This window comes from Dendrobates tinctorius, unplaced genomic scaffold, assembly GCF_039654945.1.
Source record: "Dendrobates tinctorius isolate UK_male_01 unplaced genomic scaffold, ASM3965494v1 ptg000070l, whole genome shotgun sequence".
NCBI lineage: Eukaryota > Metazoa > Chordata > Amphibia > Anura > Dendrobatidae > Dendrobates > Dendrobates tinctorius.
In genome coordinates, this window is record NW_027361738.1 from 96157983 (window position 1) to 96182452 (window position 24470).

At 48.1% G+C, this 24470-nt stretch overlaps 1 long non-coding RNA gene across 2 annotated transcripts in view; it reads left to right on the plus strand.

The window, feature by feature from the left end:
• LOC141095969 (uncharacterized) overlaps nt 1-24470 on the plus strand; it is a 29179-nt gene that overhangs the window by 4302 nt on the left and 407 nt on the right. The window contains exon 2 of one of the 2 annotated variants that reach the window (XR_012233531.1): nt 15138-15360. This is a non-coding gene — a long non-coding RNA (uncharacterized lncRNA). Of the gene's footprint in view, nt 1-15137; nt 15361-24470 lie in introns of those variants that run through there. The other variant, XR_012233532.1, reaches the window with a different exon arrangement.

The following is a 24470-nucleotide window of genomic DNA, read 5'->3' on the forward strand; positions in this document are numbered from 1 at the left end:
AATGGACGTCGCACTGTCTGATAGTGATGCTGCTCATGATAATGTGCATGATATGTGTGACTATCCCCCTTTGCCATCCAGTCCACAAGGTGTGACAGCCCCCCCTGCTGCAGGCCCTCTCCCTGTCAGTCAGCCCAGTGTGACCCGGCAGGTGCCCCCCAGGAATGCCTGGAGCCGCGGCGCCCCATCCTTTACTTCCAGCGCCAGGTATACCGGCCAGACTTTCAAATGCATTAATGTGGTGCGGTTTAAATACATAGGTGCCAAGGAGGATCTGCCACAACGCAGGTATGTGGTGAGAGAGCTGCTCTGCGGCCAGATGGGGTTTGTGGCAAATGAGATTCTGGCAGTGTCTAATCTTCAGGACAGGCAGGGCTACGAGGTCAGCTTCAAGCTCATGTCTGACCTAGACAGATTCTCGGCTAATTACATCAAGTTCAGAGATGCTGAGGGCTGGAATAAGTTTGTGTTGGTGTAGTAGGGGGCCGGGCTAGGGTGGTGGACCACTGCTTACCAGACGAGGCAAAGATGAGCCGGAGACAGCTTCCACTTGTAACAGTTCCGGATTTATTTGTCGTCCTCCTGACGACCACGAAACACGCACCGCAGCTTCTTTACACCACTGTATCGCCAGGCCCGGGTACCTATTCTTCAGCTCCAGTCGCAGTAACGCACCTCGCGGATCTTTCACTGGGGGCTGTCCTAGACCAATCTACCCCCAGCGCTTCACCTGCCCGAAGTCGTCTTCCAATCGGTACCCCCGGGGCCTCGTCTGTTCTGCGGTCCGTTAAGTCAGGGCCTCCCCCCTGGCTGCCTCTTCTCCTTGCCTGTCCTGCAGTCCGTCGGGTCAGGGCCACCTCCCTGACTGTCTCTCCTTTGTCCGTCCCCCTGGCCGAGCTCTTCTCACTTTCTCCGTCTTCTTCTGAGCTCCTCCCGGGACTGAACTCTCCTGGAGCCCCGCCTTCTTCTATTTATCCCCTCTCTCACAGGGGAATTTCCCACCCGGGCTCCTATCTCCCCGCCCCCCATGACTAAGCGGATTCCTAAGCCCTAAGCTGATGTTAAGTCCTGTACTACTCTCCCCTGCCATCTTGTGGTCATTTCATGGTACTGCACTCCCTTTTCTGTCTTTCCCTGCTGTTACCTTTCTAACCTGTCAATCTCTGTCACTAGTGCACAAACCGTCCCCTCCTTCTACCAGTCACGTCTGTCTGTCAAGTCACCTTCCCCACACTCTCCCACCCTTTGTCCATTGTCGTCCCGACAATCGTACGTCCTACCTATGTTGTTCTGAATCTTATCCACAGTCTGTTGTCGGACCGGTCATTGGGCCACACCCGCCACGGGGACCGAACTAAACCGGGAGCACTATGCTCCGAGCAGCCTACTGCTACCCGCCAGCGCGCACGCCACGTGACAACTTCTATCGGGTTGGCGAGGTCCACCCGGACTACTCTACGGCGTGTACCTCCCACTGCTCTCCCCTTCCACTACCTTCAACCATTTCTTCCTTTTTGGGGTGTCCGTGGTGTCGGGGATCTGAATTGGGACCACTGTCTGGTTCGATATCTCTCATCTCCTCGTCCTTCATTAAAAGAGTCATGGTCGGCGTCTTCGTCACAACTACCTCGTACCCGGAACCTGTTACATACATTTTTTTGTTAAACGCACTACTTATTAAATCAACTTTAACATACCGTATATATGATTACCACTATTCTAATAACAATAGGAGTTACTCAACCGGAGTACCCCTTTTTCAAACACTAACACATTTTTCTTTTCCACAAGATTTCCCATACAGCTTTCCTAAAATAAAGACTCCTCCTCCCTTTAATGTTAATACTCCCTTTTTCGCATCCCCGCTATGTCAGGCAAAACCAAATTCAACAATTATAAAAAAACATTTTTCCTTTAACCTGGACGCAAACTGTCCTCGTGGTCTGCACAATGGTGCAGCGAAGTCCTGACAGTCCGGGCCACCTCCTGATAGCCGGTAGCATTGGGCCCCACAGCCGTGGAGCTCCCGGGATGTCTCGACTGTTCCCGAGCCCTGAGTGTTCTTTTTTTGCCCAGGGCTCAGGGGCCATCTCCCTCCTGAGAGATAAGTCAAAAGGGATAGAAGGGGCCGAAAGTGGTTCCACGGTGCGCGTTCTGCGCTAGTTCTCTGCTTGGGAACCAGCAGTCCACCACCGGTGGTGGCGTGGACGCTCTCATTTCTGTCGACGTGGTGGCTTCGCTCCCTCTGGCCCCCAGCTCCTGCAGCTCCAACTGCGGGTGAGGGACCGGGGTCGTGGACCGATGAGAAGCAGAGCGGCGAAGCTGGGGCCTGCTAGCATAGTTAGCAGACGGCTCCGCAGAGGCGGCAGTGCCCGATGACCCGGCCGAAGCCGCAATCTGGAACAGGGCCGGAGCAGCCACGGACCTTGATGGGCAGGCCGCAGCCGCGGTATGGCGCGCGGCAGAGGCGGCCGCGGACATCGGTGAGCAGGCCGCAGCTGGAACCATGAGCGAGGCAGAAGCGGCCGTGGGTGCTGCCGGGTAGGCCGCGGCCGGCGCCACAATTGAACCAGGGACGGCCGCGGAGCAGGCCGCAACCGGAGTTACAGATGGGGCCGGAGTAGCGGCCGGCTTCGTGGACGGGGCCGCTGCTGAAAGGGGAAACGCAGCAGCGTCGGCCGCGGGCTGGCTCCGCACCGGCGACACCAGACGTGGCGCCGCCGGGCGGGGTGGTACGGGGACGTGGCAGTTCTGCACCGGCGACACCGGACATGGAGGAGTACTGGAGGCCGCCGTTGCGGCTAGGTGGTGGGGGCTGCTTGCGGAGCCGCCGGCAGAGCCGGGGGAACTCTCACCTTCCCCAGCACTGCGGCCTCTGACATGTCATCCCGCGGCTCCTCCAGCAGCCTCCGTTCTTCACCCCGCTGTCCGGCAGGGCTAGCCTCCAGGCTGGGGGATCCCGCGGGGAGGCTCCCTGGCGATGTCTTCAGCGGCCGCTCCCGCGGGCCTGCAGTCGCTCCTCCTCTCCGCCCGTTGTCTGGCGTTCGTACCACCCCAGATCCTCCGATGACAAGCAAGGATCCGGAACACAGCCTCCAAATTATAATCCACAGGTCAGCGATTTGTAATCCACAGGTGTTTGTAATCCACAGGCACTTGTAATCCACAGACGAACAGTCCAAGTCCTTATGGGTTCTTCAAATGCAGGCCTGCCGCGGAAGGCGATCCTGCCGACTACGCCAAATGTAGTAGGGGGCCGGGATAGGGGGGTGGACCACTACTTACCAGACGAGGCAAAGATGAGACGGAGACAGCTTCCACTTGTAACAGTTCCGGATTTATTTGTCGTCCTCCTGACGACCACGAAACACGCACCGCAGCTTTTTTACACAACTGTATTGCCAGGCCCGGGTACCTATTCTTCAGCTCCAGTCGCAGTAATGCACCTCGTGGATCTTTCACTGGGGGCTGTCCTAGACCAATCTACCCCCAGCGCTTCACCTGCCCGAAGTCGTCTTCCAATCGGTACCCCCGGGGCCTCGTCTGTTCTGCAGTCCGTTAAGTCAGGGCCTCCCCCCTGGCTGCCTCCTCTCCTTGCCTGTCCTGCAGTCCGTCGGGTCAGGGCCACCTCCCTGACTGTCTCTCCTTTGTCCGTCCCCCTGGCCGAGCTCTTCTCACTTTCTCCGTCTTCTTCTGAGCTCCTCCCGGGACTGAACTCTCCTGGAGCCCCGCCTTCTTCTATTTATCCCCTCTCTCACAGGGGAATTTCCCACCCGGGCTCCTATCTCCCCGCCCCCCATGACTAAGCGGATTCCTAAGCCCTAAGCTGATGTTAAGTCCTGTACTACTCTCCCCTGCCATCTTGTGGTCATTTCATGGTACTGCACTCCCTTTTCTGTCTTTCCCTGCTGTTACCTTTCTAACCTGTCAATCTCTGTCACTAGTGCACAAACCGTCCCCTCCTTCTACCAGTCACGTCTGTCCGTCAAGTCACCTTCCCCACACTGGTTCCTATCTCCAGGCCGGACACAGTCACAGTAAACATCACCTTCTGGAATGAGGCCGTTCCTCCACAGGACATCGAGGTGTGGCTCCGGAGACACTGTGACCTTGTCTCTGGATTCACCAAGATCAGAAATGAGGATGGTATCTGGACAATGGGGTGGCGGGTCTTGGTGAAACTGCGGCAATATGAAAATATCACTGCCCACTTACCCAACTCCTTCTTCATTGGGAGGGAGAAGGGAAGGTGTTATTATCCCGGGCAACCCAGAAAGTGTTTCAAATGTGGTGGGAAAGGTCATCTGGCTAACGCCTTTACTGTGGTGAAGTGCAGTCTGTGTGGGGCAATCGGCCATGTCACTGCAGACTGCCGGGACGTCAGATGCAACCTCTGTGGTAAGATGTGCCACCCTCAAAGGGACTGTCCAGACGCCTGGCACAACATCTGCAGAGTCTTCCCTGATGAGTTTGTGATGGCAGGGGCAGAGGCTCAGGAGGATGAGGATGTGGTGGTAGGGGCACATGGGGAGGAGGATTTAATGTCAGAAGAGATACTGACCAGCTCAGATGCCCACCAGGAGTCCACTCATGTAGCACCAGAGAAGCAGGGTGCAGAGGGGAATGTGGCGCCCCTGAGGGTTCAGTTGCCACAGAGGTACTGCACCTCCTCCTGAGGTGTGGTTCCCCACCAACCAGGTTAGTTGGAGGCTCCTGACCACGCTCCAACACTTGCATCCCACACAACACGGTAGTTCAGCAAAGCCACATTGCGGCTCCCTGCTTGGAGTGTAGCAGAGCACCTTTGATGGCTCCCTGCTTGGAACACGAAACGTGCTGGGAGGTGGGTGGAGTTAGAATACATAAAAGAGTGGGAAGGTTTAGGAGGCAGTCAGTGAGTGAGTCAGAGAAGAGTGAGGAGTGAGGATCCCGGAGAGAGGGATGGAGGAAGGAGGTGCTGCAGCAGATCTCAGTGACCTTGGTCTGCTGGCACAGGAAAGGAAAGAAAGAGAAAGACATTGAACAGAAACCTGATCTTCCATGGGAAGGAAAGACTAGTACGGAACGTAGGAGTAAAAGGGAACAGAGGACGTGGGTTAGAAGAGAACCCTGCCTAGAAGATCTAAGCGCAAGGCCGTGGCCCGATCCCCGAGGTTGTATGGATACTAAGGGTCCTACAGCAGACACTGGTGGAGTAGTGGGCTGTAAATAAACTACTCCGATCTAAGACTTGGGGGCACAACAGCAACACTGATAGTGAGCTGGGACTCAGGAGCAAGGAGTCCCCGAAGCAGGCTACAGCTGTCTGCCGTACAAGGAAGGTTCTTGGGAACATCTGTCAGGAGGAGCTCCAGTGTAATGCAGTACTAGGATTACTTCACACCAAAGGCGCTATAAGAGGAGATGTTCAGAAAGGCACATGTTGGCGGAGTGTTGGAAGGGAGCATTCCATCTGACCTGGGGGTTGACTGAGTCCCTGACCCGGAGGACACAGCACGGAGGCAGGCACCTGTGTGTACTACAGACTGTGAGTAAAGCTTTGGAACTACAAGCCCTGGTGTCCTCCATTTATTCTTGCGCCAACACACCCTGTACCGCTACATCTGGGTACCAGCTTCTACACTGCCTGCACCTCTCCTCTACCCCTACATCTACACTGCCCTGGGACTACAGCTCCACCTGTGGAGCTTAACATCGGCTGTAGGGGTAGCTGAGTGGCGCAGGCAGTGTAGAAGCTGGTACCCAGATGTAGCGGTACCAGGTGTGTTGGCGCAGAATGAATGGAGGACACCAGGGCTTGTAGTTCCAAAGCTTTACTCACACTCTGTAGTATACATAGGTGCCTGCCTCCGTGCTGTGTCCTCCGGGTCAGGGACTCAGTCGACCTCCAGGCAAGATAGGACGCTACCTTCCAACACTCCGCCAATGTGTGCCTTTCTGAGCGTCTCCTCTATAGCGCCTTTAAGTGTGAAGATCTCCTAGTACTGAGTTACACTGGAGTTCCTCCTGACGATGTTCCCAAGAACTCTACTTGTACGGCAGACAGCTGTAGCCTGCTTCGGGGACTCCTTACTCCTGAGTCCTGGCTCACTATCAATGTTGCTGTTGTGCCCCCAAGTCTTAGATGGGAGTAGTGCATTTACAGCCCACTACTCCACCGGTGTCTGCTGCAGAACCATTAGTGTCCAAACAACCTCGGGGACCAGGCCCCGGCCTTGTGCTTAGAACTTCAAGGCAGGGTTCTTCCTCTTTCTTTCCTTTCCCGTGCCAGCAGACCCAGGTCACTGAGATCTGCTGCAGCACCTCCTTCCTCCATCCCTCTCCCAGGGATCTTCTTTCCTCACTCACTGACCTCGAACTCACTGATTGATTGACTGACTGAAATTATAAACCTTCCCACTCTTTTATGTATTCTAACTCCACCCACCTCCCAGCACATTTCGTGTTCCAAGCAGGGAGCCACCAAAGGTGCTCTGCTACACTCTAAGCAGGGAGCCACAATGTGGCTTTGCTGAACTACCGTGTTGTGTGGGATGCGTGTGTTGGAGCGTGGTTAGGAGCCTCCAACTCACCTGGATGGTGGGACACCACACCTCAGGAGGAGGTGCAGTACCTCTCTGGCAACTGAACCCTCAGGGGTACCACGTATGAACATCTCACATATCTCGACACAGATGTCATCTTCCTGCAGGAGATACGACTGACATCTCTGGGGCTTATGAGTGAGTCTGAGAGGGAATGGCGGTCCGGTCCTTTTTTCTGGTCACTGGCTGTGGAGCCTTACGCCGGGGTCGCTGTCCTGTTTAATGTGGTGATTGCAGGTACGCAGGATGCAGTGACGAGTCACAAGACAATTTGGTGCTTTCTACAATAACGTTTATAGGACTAGAGGGAACTTTCCTCAGTCACGGCCTGATCAACAAAAAGGGGTAACACGGATTGCCCTCGCAGGGGCTCTAAACAAGCAAACACAGACGGGTAGAACACGACTACGTCCGGCACTAGCCTGTCACTAGAGGGCCGCGAAATTGCCGACTACGAGTCCTTAATTATATAATCAACTTAGCCGTCCAGACGTCCCTCGCTGTTCGGGATGGTGGTCTTTCGGCGTAGTAGTCGCTGGGCCCAGTTGCTGAGGCGTTGACGGAGTCTTCGCGCGTTCCGGCACTCTGATGACACTGGAACCTCACAGGCCCCGGCGGAGTCCTTGGACGGATGGGGCAAGCGGCAGCAACGTGGGGTGGTGAAGGATAGGCCACCTGTGCAGCTAATGGCTGCGACAGGGAATCCGCGGCAGAGACTCTGCCCCTGCTGCGGACCAGAGCGGGACAGTGGTGGCCGCCGACAGCACTGGGCTTGCCGCGACCAAGGGTGAGGGCAGAGCGGCTGCGGGCAGCGGGAGACAGGCCGCAGCCGCGGGTTGGAGTAAGGTGGCAGCAGCCGCTGGTGTTGTGAGTTCATTTTCCCCTTCATTACTGAGGCCCGAGTAACTCCCTCTTCTGGTAAAAGAAGGTAGTGAGCCTGATTGTCAAACACCTGAGGCTGATGATTGTGACTGGCTGAGTGGAGTTACGGACTGGATATAATGCTGCCGGCGCCCTTCTGCCCTGCGGGTGATTTCTCTGTGGGATCCTTGTAGACCAGTCTGAATTCCTGCTCCTCCACAGCTAAGTTTGCTGCTCGGCCTTCTGCTTTTGTGCTTTGACTTTGTTTTTGCTTTGTTTTTCTGGATTTCTGCCATTCCCTGCTGGGGTGTGCTGAATTCATTTAGCTCTGTCTTCTGAAAATACCTGAGTGCTGATTCAGTTTTTGAAGCCTAGCTGCTTCAGGGCCTTTTTCATATCAGCTGGTTGGCTTATGTCTTTGATAGGGTTTTGGCAGATTGCAGACAGCAGCCTTCCTGTCCCTTTCCTATCTAGGTAGTTTTGGGGCCCCGTCTTTGCTCAGTCTATCTTTCTGTCTGTGTTAGTATTTTCATCTTGCTTCACCGTCATTATACACTCACTGGCCACTTTATTAGGTACACCATGCTAGTAAGGGGTTGGACCCCCTTTTGCCTTCAGAACTGCCTCAATTCTTCGTGGCAGAGATTCAACAAGGTGCTGGAAGCATTCCTCAGAGATTTTGGACCATATTGACATGATGGCATCACACAGTTGGCGCAGATTTGTCTGCTGCACATCCCTGATGCGAATCTCCCGTTCCACCACATCCCAAAGATGCTCTATTGGATTGAGATCTGGTGACTGAGGAGGCCATTTGAGTACAGTAAACTCATTGTCATGTTCAAGAAACCAATCTGAGATGATTCGAGCTTTATGACATGGCGCATTATCCTGCTGAAAGTAGCCATCAGATGTTGGGTACATTGTGGTCATAAAGGGATGGACATGGTCAGCAACAATACTCAGGTAGGCTGTGGCGTTGCAACGATGCTCAATTGGTACCAAGGGGCCCAAAGAGTGCCCAGAAAAAATTCCCCACACCATGACACCACCACCACCAGCCTGAACCGTTGATACAAGGCAGGATGGATCCATGCTTTCATGTTGTTTACGCCAAATTCTGACCCTACCATCCGAATGTCGCAGCAGAAATCGAGACTCATCAGACCAGGCAACGTTTTTCCAATCTTCTACTGTCCAATTTCGATGAGCTTGTGCAAATTGTAGCCTCAGTTTCCTGTTCTTAGCTGAGAGGAGTGGTACCCAGTGTGGTCTTCTGCTGCTGTAGCCCATCTGCCTCAAAGTTCGACGCACTGTGCGTTCAGAGATGCTCTTCTGCCTACCTTGGTTGTAACGGGTGGCAATTTGAGTCACTGTTGCCTTTCTATCAGCTCGAACCAGTCTGCCCATTCTCCTCTGACCTCTGGCATCAACATGGCATTTCCGGCCACAGAACTGCCGCTCACTGGATTTTTTTTCTTTTTCGGACCATTCTCTGTAAACCCTAGAGATGGTTGTGCGTGAAAATCCCAGTAGATCAGCAGTTTCTGAAATTCTCAGACCAGCCCTTCTGGCACCAACAATCATGCCACGTTCAAAGGCACTCAAATCACCTTTCTTCCCCATACTGATGCTCGGTTTGAACTGCAGGAGATTGTCTTGACCATGTCTACATGCCTAAATGCACTGAGTTGCCGCCATGTGATTGGCTGATTAGAAATTAAGTCTTAACACACAGTTGGACAGGTGTACCTAATAAAGTGGCCAGTGAGTGTATGTTGGGGGCTGCCTATTGCTTTGGGGTCTGCTCTGGGGCAGTTTAGATTTCCCCTTTCTATCTTTAGGCCTATGTATTTCTCCGGCTGTGATCGAGGGGTCTAGGGCATTGTAGGAACCCCCCACGGCTACTGCTAGTTGTGTTGATAGGTTCAGGGGTCTGCAATCTGATAGTTGCCAACTTCTCTGGTTTTCTGGACTTAGCTTGTATTTCTGCTTTTGCCTCCTACGGTGACTCATTCATAACAGAATCACCCGCCATACCGCAGATTCTAGGGTACTCAATAGCAGGAAAGAATTGTAAAAAAAAAAAAAAAAAAAAGTGTATATTTTTTCCTCTATATCTCTGAGGCCGTAGGGGGAATTTTTTTTTCTCTCAATGGAGATAAAGCAATTGTCTGATCGTGTGGAGCAGCTCGCTGCGGAAGTGCGGGGAATTTCCGCCTACCTTGCTCATTCACATGCTGCTGAACCAAAGATTCCTACACCTGATGTATTTTTTGGGGATCGGTCTAAATTTTTGAATTTCAAAAATAATTGTAAATTATTTTTTGCCTTGAAGCCTAACTCGTCAGGGAGCTCCGCGCAGCAGGTTAAAATTATCATCTCTTTGCTGCGTGGCGATCCCCAGGATTGGGCGTTTTCTTTGAAACCTGATGATCCTATTCTGACTAATGTGAACGCATTCTTTCAAGCTTTGGGGTTGTTGTATGACGAACCTAATGCCATTGATCAGGCTGAAAAGACCCTGCTGGCATTGAGCCAGGGTCGTGATTCTGCAGAATTGTACTGTCAAAAATTCCGAAAGTGGGCAGTACTTACTACCTGGAATGATGATGCCTTGGCTGCTCTCTTTCAGAAGGGGTTGTCAGAAGCTGTAAAAGATACTATGGTGGGATTTCCTGTTCCCTCTGGTCTTGACGATTCTATGTCATTAGCCATTCAGGTTGATCGGCGTTTGCGCGAACGCAAAGCTGCACGAGAGGTGTTGCCACCTGTTGAACAAATGTCTGAACCTATGCAATGTGATAGAGTTTTTTCCAGAGAGCAGCGTCAGGAGTTCAGAAGGCGTAATAAGTTGTGTTTTTTCTGTGGAGATGCCTCGCATATTATTTCTGTCTGTCCCAAACAAGAGAAACGCTTTGCACACACGTTTTCTGTTGGGGGTGTTCAACCTAAGTTTCTTCTGGCTATTACTCTGATCTGCTCCCTGTCCACATTTTCCGCCAAGGCGTTTGTGGATTCGGGAGCAGCCCGAAACCTAATGGACTTGGATTTTGCTAAACGTTGTGGATTTCCGATGACACCTCTGCAGACGCCTATCCCTTTGAGGGGAATTGATGCTACTCCTTTGGCTAAAAATAAACCCCAGTTTTGGACCCAGGTGGTAATGCGGGTCGCCCCAGACCATCAAGAAAATTGCAGATTTCTGGTGTTGCATAATCTGCATGATACTGTTGTTCTGGGGTTTCCTTGGTTACAGATTCATAATCCAGTTTTGGATTGGAAATCTGTGTCTGTGGTGAGTTGGGGTTGTCGGTGTGCCTTTAGTGAGGCTCCGGTTTTTTCCACCTCTCCTCAGTCGCATGATGTTCCTGATTATTTGGCGGACTTTTATGATGTATTTAGTGAGAATGAGTCTGCGTCTCTGCCTCCTCATAGGAGTTATGACTGTGCAATTGAACTGAGCCCGGGGAGTAAATTTCCCAAGGGTCGGCTCTTCAATTTATCTGTACCCGAGCACGAGGCTATGCGATCCTATGTTAAGGAGGCGTTGGAGAAGGGTCATATTAGACCATCCTCGTCACCCTTGGGTGCCGGGTTTTTTTTGTAGCCAAAAAGGATGGATCATTAAGACCTTGTATTGATTATCGTGCCCTCAACAAAATTACTGTTAAATATCAGTATCCGTTACCCCTGATTTCTGATCTATTCTCCAGAGTTAAAGGTGCTTGCTGGTTTACCAAGCTTGACCTCAGGGGGTGTATAATCTTATTCGCATTAAGCATGGGGATGAATGGAAGACGGCGTTTAATACTCCGGAGGGACATTTTGAGTACCTGGTGATGCCTTTTGGGCTGACTAATGCCCCTTCTGTCTTCCACTGCTTCATGAACGATATTTTCCGAGATTTTGTCGATAAATTTTTGATTATCTATCTGGATGATATTTTGATCTTCTCCAAGGATTGGGATTCTCATGTGGAACATATTCGGACGGTGTTCCGGATCTTGAGGGAGAATTCCCTGTATGTCAAGGGATCTAAATGCCTTTTTGGAGTACAGAGGATTTCTTTTTTGGGATTTATTTTGTCCCCGTCAACTATTGAAATGGACCCGGCCAAGGTACAGGCCATTCATGATTGGGTTCAGCCCACTTCTTTGAAGGCCCTCCAGAAGTTTTTGGGTTTTGCTAATTTTTATCGGAAATTTATAGCAAAATTTTCTAGTATTGCCAAGCCATTGACTGATTTGACTAAAAAGGGTGCTGATGTGTTAAATTGGTCTCCGGAGGCTGTTTCTTCCTTTCAGGAGTTGAAGCGAAGATTCACCTCCGCCCCAGTTTTGCGGCAACCTGATGTCTCACTTCCATTCCAGGTAGAGGTGGATGCTTCTGAGATTGGTGCAGGAGCTGTTTTGTCCCAAAAGGATCCTGTAACATCTAAAATGAATCCCTGTGCTTTCTTTTCCCGAAAGTTCTCTCCATCTGAACGTAACTATGATGTGGGGAATAGGGAACTGTTGGCCATGAAATGGGCATTTGAGGAGTGGAGACATTGGTTGGAGGGAGCTAGGCATCAAGTCGTGGTCCTCACTGACAACAAGAATTTGATTTACCTAGAGTCGGCTAAGCGCTTGAACCCTAGACAGGCTAGGTGGGCCTTGTTTTTTACACGTTTTGATTTTGTGGTTTCTTTTCTTCCTGGAACAAAGAATGTCAAGGCAGACGCCCTCTCTAGGAGCTTCCTTGCTGATTCTCCTGTGGTGACCAAGCCTGCTACCATCTTAGGCGAAGGGGTAGTTCTTTCTGCCATCTCGCCCGATTTGAGACGTGCTCTGGAAGAGTTCCAGGAGGACAAACCTCAGCATTGTCCCAGTGGAAAGTTGTATGTTCCTGACCAGTGGAAGAAGAGAGTGATGTCTGAAGTTCATTGCTCTGCTTTGGCTGGTCATCCAGGTATTTTTGGTACTAGAGATCTGGTGAGTCGGTTTTTTTGGTGGCCCTCCTTGTCTCGTGATGTTAGGAATTTTGTGCAGTCCTGTGGGACGTGCTCCCGGTCTAAATCGTGTTCTCGCTCTAGTGGGTTGTTGATGCCTTTGCCTGTCCCCAAGAGGCCATGGACCCATATTTCAATGGATTTCATCTCTGATATGCCTGTCTCTCAGAGGATGACTGTTATTTGGGTGATTTGTGATAGGTTCTCTAAGATGGTTCATCTTGTACCACTCCCTAAGTTGCCGTCTTCCTCTGAGTTGGTGCCCCTATTTTTACAACAGGTGGTTCGTTTGCACGGGATTCCTGAGAACATTGTATCTGACAGAAGAGTGCAGTTTGTGTCTAGATTTTGGAGAACTTTCTGTTCCAGGCTGGGAATTCAGTTGTCCTTCTCCTCTGCTTTTCACCCTCAGACCAATGGGCAGACAGAGAGAACAAACCAGACCTTGGAGTCATATTTGAGATGTTTTATTTCTGCTGATCAGGATGATTGGGTTTCATTTTTGCCCTTGGCCGAATTTGCATTAAATAATAGAGCTAGTTCTGCCACTTTGATGTCACCTTTTTTTTGTAACTTTGGGTTTCATCCTCGATTTTCTTCAGGGCAGGTGGAGCCCTCTGCCTGCCCAGGTGTTGACACTGTGGTGGAGAGAATGCACCAGATCTGGGACCAAGTGGTGGATAAGTTATCTCTCTCTCAGGAGAAGGCCCAGCGGTTTTCCAACCGACATAGGACCATTGGTCCCCAGTTTAAGGTTGGTGATATGGTGTGGTTATCATCAAAAAATATTGCTATGAAGGTGGCTTCTCCTTAGTTTAAGCCTAGATTTATTGGACCTTACAAGATTGTGGAGATTATTAATCCGGTCTCTTTTCGTTTGGCTCTTCCTGTCACATTTAAAATCCATAATGTGTTCCATAAGTCTTTGTTGAAGAGGTTTGTTGAACCTGTTGTTCCGGGGGTGGCACCTCCAGACCCTGTATTGGTTGAAGGTAACATGGAGTATGAGGTAGAAAAAGTACTGGATTCCCGTCTGGCTAGACGGAGACTCCAGTATTTGGTTAAGTGGAAGGGTTATGGTCAGGAGGATAATTCCTGGGTCTCCGCCTCTGATATTCATGCCATGTACAAGAATATAACTGCTATAATACTACCCCTATGCACAAGAATATAACTACTATAATACTGCCCCTATGCACAAGAATATAACTACTATAATACTGCTCCTATGTACAAGAATATAACTACTATAATACTGCCCCCTATGCACAAGAATATAACTACTATAATACTGCCCCTATGTACAAGAATATAACTACTATAATACTACCCCTATGCACAAGAATATAACTACTATAATACTGCCCCTATTTACAAGAATATAACTACTACAATACTGCTCCTATGTACAAGAATATAACTACTATAATACTGCCCCTATGTACAAGAATATAACTACTATAATACTACCCCTATGCACAAGAATATAACTACTATAATACTGCCCCTATGTACAAGAATATAACTACTATAATACTGCCCCCTATGTACAAGAATATAACTACTATAATACTGCCCCCTATGCACAAGAATATAACTACTATAATACTGCTCCTATGTACAAGACTATAACTAATATAATACTGTCCCCTATGTACAAGAATACAACTACTATAATACTGCTCCTATGTACAAGAATATAACTACTATAATACTGCCCCTATGTACAAGAATATAACTACTATAATACTGCTCCTATGTACAAGAATATAACTACTATAATACTGCCCCTATGTACAAGAATATAACTACTATAATACTGCCCTTATGTACAAGAATATAACTACTATAATACTGCCCGTATGTACAAGAATATAACTACTATAATACTGCTCCTATGTACAAGAATATAATTACTATAATACTGCCCCTATGTACAAGAATATAACTACTATAATACTGCCCCTATGTACAAGAATATAACTACTATAATACTGCCCTTATGTACAAGAATATAACTACTATAATACTGCCCCTATGTACAAGAATATAACTACTATAATACTGCTCCTATGTACAAGAATATAACTACTATAATACTGCCCCTATGTACAAGAATATAACTACTATAATACTGCCCGTATGTACAAGAATATAACTACTATAATACTGCCCCTATGTACAAGAATATAACTACTATAATACTGCCTCCTATGTACAAGAATATAACTACTATAATACTGCCCCTATGTACAAGAATATAACTACTATAATACTGCCCCTATGTACAAGAATATAACTACTATTCCCTATTAACTACCATACATATTATGTTTCCAGTTGGTAGATTTCGCTTTGCTTCTTTATTGACCGTAGACACTTTCGTTAATCTCTGACCTTGTTCCCCGGATACCTTGGATGCATCCAGTGCACAGTAATTTCTTTCTCTTTTGTTCCCATCATGATAGAAAGTAAACAAGTAAATGTTCTTTGTTACGTTCATCCTTTGCTTCACTACACGCTTGGTTTATGCAGTATATACCTTTTTATTTGTATACAGCCTCAGCTTATGCTGTGAATAGACCTGCACATTCCTTTTCATTGTGGCTACAGGCTTGCTGGGAGTTGTAGTGTAACAGAAGACTTACAACCTTTTTGTGTAGTGTGTGTATTTACCCTATATGTTGCGTCTCCTATAGATACGGGATTTTTGTATGAAGAACCTCTACATCTCAGTCATTAGTGAAGTCAAAAGTTGCCAACCAACGAAGCTCTTGAATAATCCTGAGTTACGACGTCCCTGACCCAGAACTCTTCACAAATGCTGTCAGCAGGTTACAGTATGAAGTCACCAGTCTGAAGATTCTCCATCTTACAATTATCTTGATTTGATTTTGCAGTTTTTACTGAATACACATTAGGTGGAAATTGATTTGTGAGGCTTTTCTTTAACTATTGGTGTCCTGATCTCAGTCTTCTCTGGGAGACTTTATAGTTTGCAGGAAAGGCTGTGGCATGGTATGGCAGCATTACATCACCATCTGTAAACCATTCAGAATTCAAAGTGTCCTGGATCCTGACCCTGCATGGCCACCTCAAGTGCTACTAATCTCTGCGGTGTGACCACATGGAAAATGTGGGCATTACAGTCACCACACAACACCAGGGCCATTACAGTATTTACATACAGGGCCGGCTCCAGGTTTTCGTTCTCCTCAGGCAAAATAGTCTCAGTGCGCCCCTTTAACCATACCACAATTTACGATGCATAGATACGGCAGAGAAATATAGGTACAGTACAATGTCAAAAATGTCACTTCTTACATTACATGTGTGATATCTATTGTAAATTCTACAATAGCTCAGAAACCGGACAGTATAGTCCTCAATACAGTAGTATAGGCACCACATAGTCCTCCATACAGAATAATGAGCCTCATATATTTCTCCATATGGTATAATGAGCCCCTAACATGTGATGCGCCATGGAATAAATAGCGCTATAATAATAGCAAATAATAATATATTGCTCCATATAGTATAATGAGCCCCATATATTGCTCCATACAGTATAATGAGCCCCATATATTGCTCCATACAGAATAATGAGCTCCATATATTGCTCCATACAGTATAATGATCTCCGCATAATGCTCCATACAGATTGGGTTTCATAAAATAATGCTCCATACAGAATGGGCAAAATAATAATGCTTCATACAGAATAATGGACCCCATATAATTCTCCATACAGAATAATGAACCCCATATATTGCTCCATACAGAATATTGGGACACATATAATGCTCCATATAGAATAATGGGTCCCATATAATGCTCCATACAGAATAATGGACCTCATATAATGCTACATACAGAATAATGAGCCTCATATAATGCTACATACAGAATGAGCCCCATATAATGCTCCATACAGAATAATGAGTTGTCAGAGACACCGCACTACACTCGCTCCTAGAGCCAGTGCTTGTGTCCTGAGAACAGAAGCAGTGCTAAAAGATACCTGTGGAGCAGGGCAGCAGAGGTGATAATAGGATAATAGTGTCAGGGTCCAGTCAGCGCTGGAAGGTAAAGAGGCACGGGACCTGCGGACACTAAAACTGAATAATGTGCACGGGACCTATGGTCATGTGACTGCAAGGGGGCGGGGCTTAGCGTCCTGTATTCAGATAGGACAGGACACCATACAACAACTCAGAGTCAGGCAAAACAGAGGTCACACACAGTACGGGCGAACGAGGTACAGGAGGGACGAACAGACGGGTAGTCAGAGAGCCAAAGATCATACACAAGAGGGCGACGTGGTACCAAGGGGACGAGCAGAGAGAAGTCGGGTCACAAGCAGAGAGTCATACACGAGAGGTAGCGCAGTACAAGAGGGTCAGGCAGAACTCGTAACAGGGACAGAACCAGATCACAACCGAACAAACAAGCAAGATATCAGGCACAAGGCACACGTATACAAGAGGTCACTTAACTCAGCCGAGGGCAGGAGTATAACTGACACCGGACCCAGGTCCAGTGAGCACTAAATAGCCTCCTGCTGCCAGAGGCAGCACAATTAACCCCTAGTCTAACCAGGACGGGTCAAAGCGAAATCCCGTCCTGGATCATGACAGTACCCTCCTCTCAAAGGGGGGCCACCGGACCCCCAGGTCTCTCAGGGTACTTGGCGTGAAAGGCTCGGATCAACCGATCCGCATGAACTGATCGAGCAGGAACCCACGAGCGTTCCTCAGGACCGTAGCCCTTCCAATGTATCAAATACTGAAGGGCGCGACGGACCAACCTGGAGTCGACAATTCGTTCCACCTCGTACTCAGCCTGCCCATCTACCAGAACCGGTGTCGGGGAAGATGATCCCTCCCCACTGGACCTCACAGGTTTCAAAAGGGCCTTATGGAAAACATTTGGAATCCGCAGAGATGGCGGGAGCTGCAACCGAAAAGCCACCGGGTTAACTGCTTCGGTAATTACATAGGGACCTATAAACTTGGGTCCAAGCTTCGCAGAGGGGACCTTGAGCCTTATATTTTTGGTGGATAACCATACCTTATCCCCGACCTGAAACACTGGACCCACGGATCGTTTTTTTGTCCGCAAAAAATTTAAATTTGTCCTGGGCCTTCGTAATGTTATTCTGGACCTCCCGCCATACCTCCCCCAACCGCTGGATCGACTCGTCCGCCCCAGGACACCCAGAATTCAAGCGGGAAAATTCTCCAAAATGAGGATGAAACCCATAATTGCAAAAAAAAGGAGATGTACCCGTAGACTGGTTAGTGCGGTTGTTAAAAGCAAACTCAGCCAATGGTAACACAGAACACCAATCATCCTGTCGGGCTGAGGTCAAACAACGCAGAATTTGCTCCAGAGACTGATTGGTCCGCTCAGTCTGCCCATTAGTCTCTGGATGGTAGGCGGATGAAAAGGACAGACTAATACCCAACCTCCTACAAAAAGCTCTCCAAAATCTGGACACAAATTGCACTCCCCTATCAGACACCACATTCAGGGGTACCCCATGCAACCGCACCACATGCTCCACAAACAATCTGGACAATGTTTCCGCATTAGGTAGAGCTGCCAAAGGTACAAAATGTGCCTGCTTACTAAACCTGTCCACTACGACCCAGACCACGGTATTACCCTTGGAAGGGGGAAGGTTGGTGATGAAATCCATGGACAGATGAGTCCATGGTCTCTCAGGAATTGGCAGTAGTACCAATTCCCCGGCCGGCCGGTTATGGGGAGTTTTCGCACGGGCACAAACCTCACACGCAGACACATACTCCCCAACATCAGAGGCTAAAGAAGACCACCAGAACATTCTAGCAATGGCCTTCCGGGTCGCTGAGATCCCTGGATGTCCACCCAGAACTGAGTCATGGAACTCCTGGAGGACCTTGAGACGAAACTGAGCTGGCACATAAAGTTTATCCACCGGCTTAGCTGGAGGTGCAAGAGCCTGGGCTTCTCGAATCTCTCGTTCCAACACATTAGAAACCTCTGCCTCCACCACCCCAGGCTGAAGAATGGAGGATGGAGGTTCCGGGGGGGACACCGGATCTAGACTGCGTGACAACGCATCCGCTCTGATATTCTTGGATCCTGGTCGGAAAGTGATCGAGAAGTTGAATCGAGAAAAAAAAAGTGACCATCTAGCCTGTCTGGGAGTTAACCTTTTAGCAGACTCGATGTAAGCTAGGTTTTTGTGGTCCGTGATTACCGTTATAGGATGGACAGCCCCCTACAAAAAATGCCTCCATTCTGCAAAAGCCAATTTTACGGCCAGAAGTTCCCGATTCCCCACATCATAGTTTCTCTCTGCCGGAGAGAACTTCTTTGAGAAAAAGGCGCAAGGTCTTAAATTGGTCAAAGTGGCGGGTCCCTGGGACAATACCGCCCCCACCCCCACCTCTGAGGCGTCTACCTCAACAATAAATGGTTCAGAGGGGTCCGGTTGGATAAGAACCGGGGCCGACATGAAACATTTTTTCAAAAACTGAAATGCCGCTACCGCTGCGGTTGACCAATTCTTGATATCGGCCCCCTTTTGAGTCATGTCTGTGAGGGGTTTAACCACCTGTGAGAACCCCCTTATAAATTTCCGATAATAATTAGCGAACCCTAGGAAACGTTGCAGACCCTTCAAATCACACGGTTGAACCCACTCGAGAATGGCCTGCACCTTATTAGGATCCATGCGATACCCTTCAGCAGACACGATGAACCCCAGAAAGGACAGTTCCTGAACAAAAAATAAACATTTTTCAAGTTTAGCAAACAGACAGTTCTCCCTGAGCCTTTGGAGAACTGCCCGAACATGACCAATGTGAGTCTGTTTATCAGGCGAGTAGATTAAAATGTCATCCAAATACACCACCATAAAACGTCCAATCAAATCGGAGAACACATGATTTATGAAATTTTGGAAGACCGCTGGAGCGTTGGTCAGGCCGAAGGACATGACCAAATTTTCAAACAACCCTTCAGTAGTGAGAAAGGCGGTCTTCCATTCATCTCCTCCCGGACTCGGATAAGGTTATACGCTCCCCGTAGGTCTAATTTCGAAAACCACTTAGCTCCGGACAACTGATTGTATAAATCAGGAATAAGTGGAAGGGGATAAGTATTCCTCACAGTTATTTTATTTAACTCACGAAAATCGAGGCATGGGCGCAAACCACCGTCTTTTTTTTTTACAAAAAAGAACCCTGCCGCCACAGGAGAAACAGAAGGACGAATATGTCCCTTACGGAGGCTCTCAGAAATATATTCCTTCATCGCAGCCCGTTTCGGACCCGAGAGGTTATACAGGCGGGCTTTGGGCAATTTAGCACCTGGAACCAGGTCAATGGCACAATCAAATGGGCGGTGTGGTGGTAAAACCGCAGCCTCTTTTTCGGAGAAAACGTCAGTATAATCTATCAGGCACTCCGGAATGCCTTCTAGACCCACGGACGACACAGACACAGAAACAAGACATTTCTCAGAGCAATAGGGACCCCATTTAACAATATCCCGAGATTCCCAATTAATCACAGGATTATGCAGCTGTAACCAGGGGAACCCCAACACCAGTCCCGCAGGCAGGTTGTTCATTACAAAACATGAAATACGTTCCTGATGTAAGGAACTCACTTTAAGGAGAAACTCTTCAGTACAAAACACAATGTCATTCTTACCCAGTGGTGTTTTGTCAATAGCAACAAGGTGAATCGGAGTCTCCAACCTAACTGTCCCTAACTTACACCTGTCCACCAAGTCAGAGTCAATAAAGTTCAATGATGAACCGCAATCCACGAAGGCAGTTGTGGATGTGGAGACACCCCCGCAACAAAGTTCCACTTGGAATGACATTTTAGAAAATGCAGAAAAGGGTACCTGAGAGCCTGGGTGACCTCCACGATAATCACCCGGGCTCAGTCGTTTGTTGGTTAGTGGCCGGGAGGGGCAATCCTTTTTCCCATGTCCAGACTCGCCACTGTGAACACAGCATTTTCTCACGTGCCGTTGCCTCCTTTCTTCCTCCTTAAGGTTGATGGTTCCCATCGCCGTGATTTTCAGTGAAGAACTGGCTCCCCTTCCTTGAGAGAACAATGATGTCTCGGTTTGTATCACTCCCCTTGCCCGTAACCTGCGATCCATTCGGACGGCCTGTGTCATAGCTTCCTCCAGGGCATCAGGTGGGGGGTGGAGAGCCAAGGCGTCTTTCAGATGCTCAGACAGGCCTCTGCGGAACAACCCCCGGAGAGCGGCGTCGTTCCAGCAGACCTCAGCAGCCCAGCGTCTGAACTCTGAGCAAAACCACTCGGCTGAGTGTTTCCCCTGACAAACATTCATCAGCCTGTCCTCAGCCATACGCACCCGATCAGGCTCATCATAAATATGCCCCAGGGCCTCAAAAAATGCATCCACAGTCATACGCTCAGGGGCCGTGGTAGGAAGGGAGAAAGCCCAAGCTTGGGGGGCTCCCCTTAACAGAGACATAATGACCCCCACTCTCTGACTTTCATCCCCAGAAGAGTGTGGTCTTAAGGAAAAAAAAAGCTTACAGCCCTCCTTGAAAACTCTGAAGTCATTTTTATCTCCAGAAAAGGAATCTGGTAACTTCACTGGAGACTCAGGGGAAATTAATGTAACATCCCGATCCCCCAATGAAAGAACCCCCTGCACAGTGTCAGCGATCAGCTGCTGAGACTGAGCCAGGACTCTTTGTTCTCCAAAGAGTTTCTGAGACATCTGCGTCAGATGCTTAACCCGCTCAGAAAGAGCGTGCACAGGATCCATCACACACACAGGTGAATGGGAGCAGAGAAAAAAAAAAAAAAAAATGGTATGGGTCAGTTATAATGTCAGGAACACCGCACTACACTCGCTCCTAGAGCCAGTGCGTGTGTCCTGAGAACAGAAGCAGTGCTAAAAGATACCTGTGGAGCAGGGCAGCAGAGGTGACCATGCGTGCTTCAGGCTAATAGTGTCAGGGTCCAGTCAGCGCTGGAAGGTAAAGTGGCATAGGACCTGCGGACACTGAAACTGAATAGTCTGCACGGGACCTATGGTCATGTGACTGCAAGGGGGCGGGGCTTAGCATCCTGTATTCAGATAGGACAGGACACCATACAACAACTCAGAGTCAGGCAAAACAGAGGTCACAGCAGTACGGGCAAACGAGGTACAGGAGGGACAAACAGACGGGTAGTCAGAGAGCCAAAGATCATACACAAGAGGGCGACGTGGTACCAAGGGGACGAGCAGAGAGAAGTGGGGTCACAAGCAGAGAGTCATACACGAGAGGTAGCGCAGTACAAGAGGGTCAGGCAGAACTCGTAACAGGGACAGAACCAGATCACAACCGAACAAACAAGCAAGATATCAGGCACAAGGCACACGTATACAAGAGGTCACTTAACTCAGCCGAGGGCAGGAGTATAACTGACACCGGACCCAGGTCCAGTGAGCACTAAATAGCCTCCTGCTGCCAGAGAGAGGCAGCACAATTAACCCCTAGTCTAACCAGGACAGGTCAAAGCGAAATCCCGTCCTGGATCATGACATGAGTCCCATATAATGCTCCAGGCAGATTAATGCACCTCATATAATGCTCCATACAGAATAATGGGCCCCATAGAATGCTCCATACAGAATGGCCTCATATAATGCTCCATACAGAATAGGCCCCATAGAATAATCCATACAGTATGGTTACCACAAAAAGTGTCAAATCTCAACGTGCACTTCAACAAAGACTCATGTAACTCTAACCTCCCATTTATCATAAAATAAGGGAGAAACAAAGAGATCCCAAAAATATGAAAAGAATTTTATTCAAAATTATTTAAAATACAATACTGAAAGGGTTAAAAGGTGTAATGCTGTCTGGGGACACTGAGCAAAAAAAGTACATGAAAATCTTATAATATGTTATACCAGTACACTATTACAAGTCTCCCTTTAGCTGCAATACAGCATGCAGAAATTTGAGAGAAAACAGTTCACAAGCACTTTTCACATATACAAAATACAGGCAAGATAACTATGTGAAATCTGACATGTAAGGTAGGCACAATTATATCTACTTCAATATAGGCAGCATCAAATAACGAGATTTTATCACAAGTGCTTCCAGCATTCATGTGATACGGGCAGAAAAATCCCCATGTAAAAGATAAGTATTCTAATGTTCCATAGAAAATAACAAAGTGGGTACAAATGTGACCGCTATCATATAAGCACCAGCAAGTGAAAAAATACTATTGTAATCTGCATGTAAAATAAAAGGAAATACAGTTGTGGCCAAAAGTATTGACACCCCTGCAATTCTGTCAAATAATACTCAGTTTCTTCCTGAAAATGATTGCAAACACAAATTCTTTGGTATTATTATCTTCATTTAATTTGTTTTAAATGAAAAAACACAAAAAGAATTGTCCTAAAGCCAAATTGGATATAATTCCACACCAAACATAAAAAAGAGGGGGACAAAAGTATTGGCACTGTTCGAAAAATCATGTGATGCTTCTCTAGTTTGTGTAATTAACAGCACCTGTAACTTACCTGTGGCACCTAACAGGTGTTGGCAATAACTAAATCACACTTGCAGCCAGCTGACATGGATTAAAGTTGACTCAACCTCTGTCCTGTGTCCTTGTGTGTACCACATTGAGCATGGAGAAAAGAAAGAAGACCAAAGAACTGTCTGAGGACTTGAGAAACCAAATTGTGAGGAAGCATGAGCAATTTCAAGGCTACAAGTCCATCTCCAAAGACCGGAATGTTCCTGTGTCTACCGTGCGCAGAGTCATCAAGAAGTTTAAAGCCCATGGCACTGTGGCTAACCTCCCTAGATGTGGACGGAAAAGAAAAATTGACAAGAGATTTCAACGCAAGATTGTGCGGATGTTGGAAAAAGAACCTCGACTAACATCCAAACAAGTTCAAGCTGCCCTGCAGTCCGAGGGTACAACAGTGTCAACCCGTACTATCCGTCGGCGTCTGAATGAAAAGGGACTGTATGGTAGGAGACCCAGGAAGACCCCACTTCTTACCCCGAGACATAAAAAAGCCAGGCTGGAGTTTGCCAAAACTTACCTGAAAAAGCCTAAAATGTTTTGGAAGAATGTTCTCTGGTCAGATGAGACAAAAGTAGAGCTTTTTGGGAAAAGGCATCAACATAGAGTCTACAGGAGAAAAAGAAGAGGCATTCAAAGAAAAGAACACGGTCCCTACAGTCAAACATGGCGGAGGTTCCCTGATGTTTTGGGGTTGCTTTGCTGCCTCTGGCACTGGACTGCTTGACCGTGTGCATGGCATTATGAAGTCTGAAGACTACCAACAAATTTTGCAGCATAATGTAGGGCCCATTGTGAGAAAGCTGGGTCTCCCTCAGAGGTCATGGGTCTTCCAGCAGGACAATGACCCAAAACACACTTCAAAAAGCACTAGAAAATGGTATGAGAGAAAGCACTGGAGACTTCTAAGGTTGCCAGCAATGAGTCCAGACCTGAACCCCATAGAACACCTGTGGAGAGATCTAAAAATGGCAGTTTGGAGAAGGCACCCTTCAAATATCAGGGACCTGGAGCAGTTTGCCAAAGAAGAATGGTCTAAAATTCCAGCAGAGCATTGTAAGAAACTCATTGATGGTTACCGGAAGCGGTTGGTCGCAGTTATTTTGGCTAAAGGTTGTGCAACCAAGTATTAGGCTGAGGGTGCCAATACTTTTGTCTGGCCCATTTTTGGAGTTTTGTGTGAAATGATCAATGTTTTGCTTTTTGCTTCATTCTCTTTTGTGTTTTTTCATTTAAGACAAATTAAATGAAGATAATAATACCAAAGAATTTGTGATTGCAATCATTTTCAGGAAGAAACTGAGTATTATCTGACAGAATTGCAGGGGTGTCAATACTTTTGGCCACAACTATATATTACCTAGTATCAGACACGTCCCCTAACAATAAGATTTTCATGTACTTTTTTTGCTCAGTGTCTCCGGACAGCATTATGCC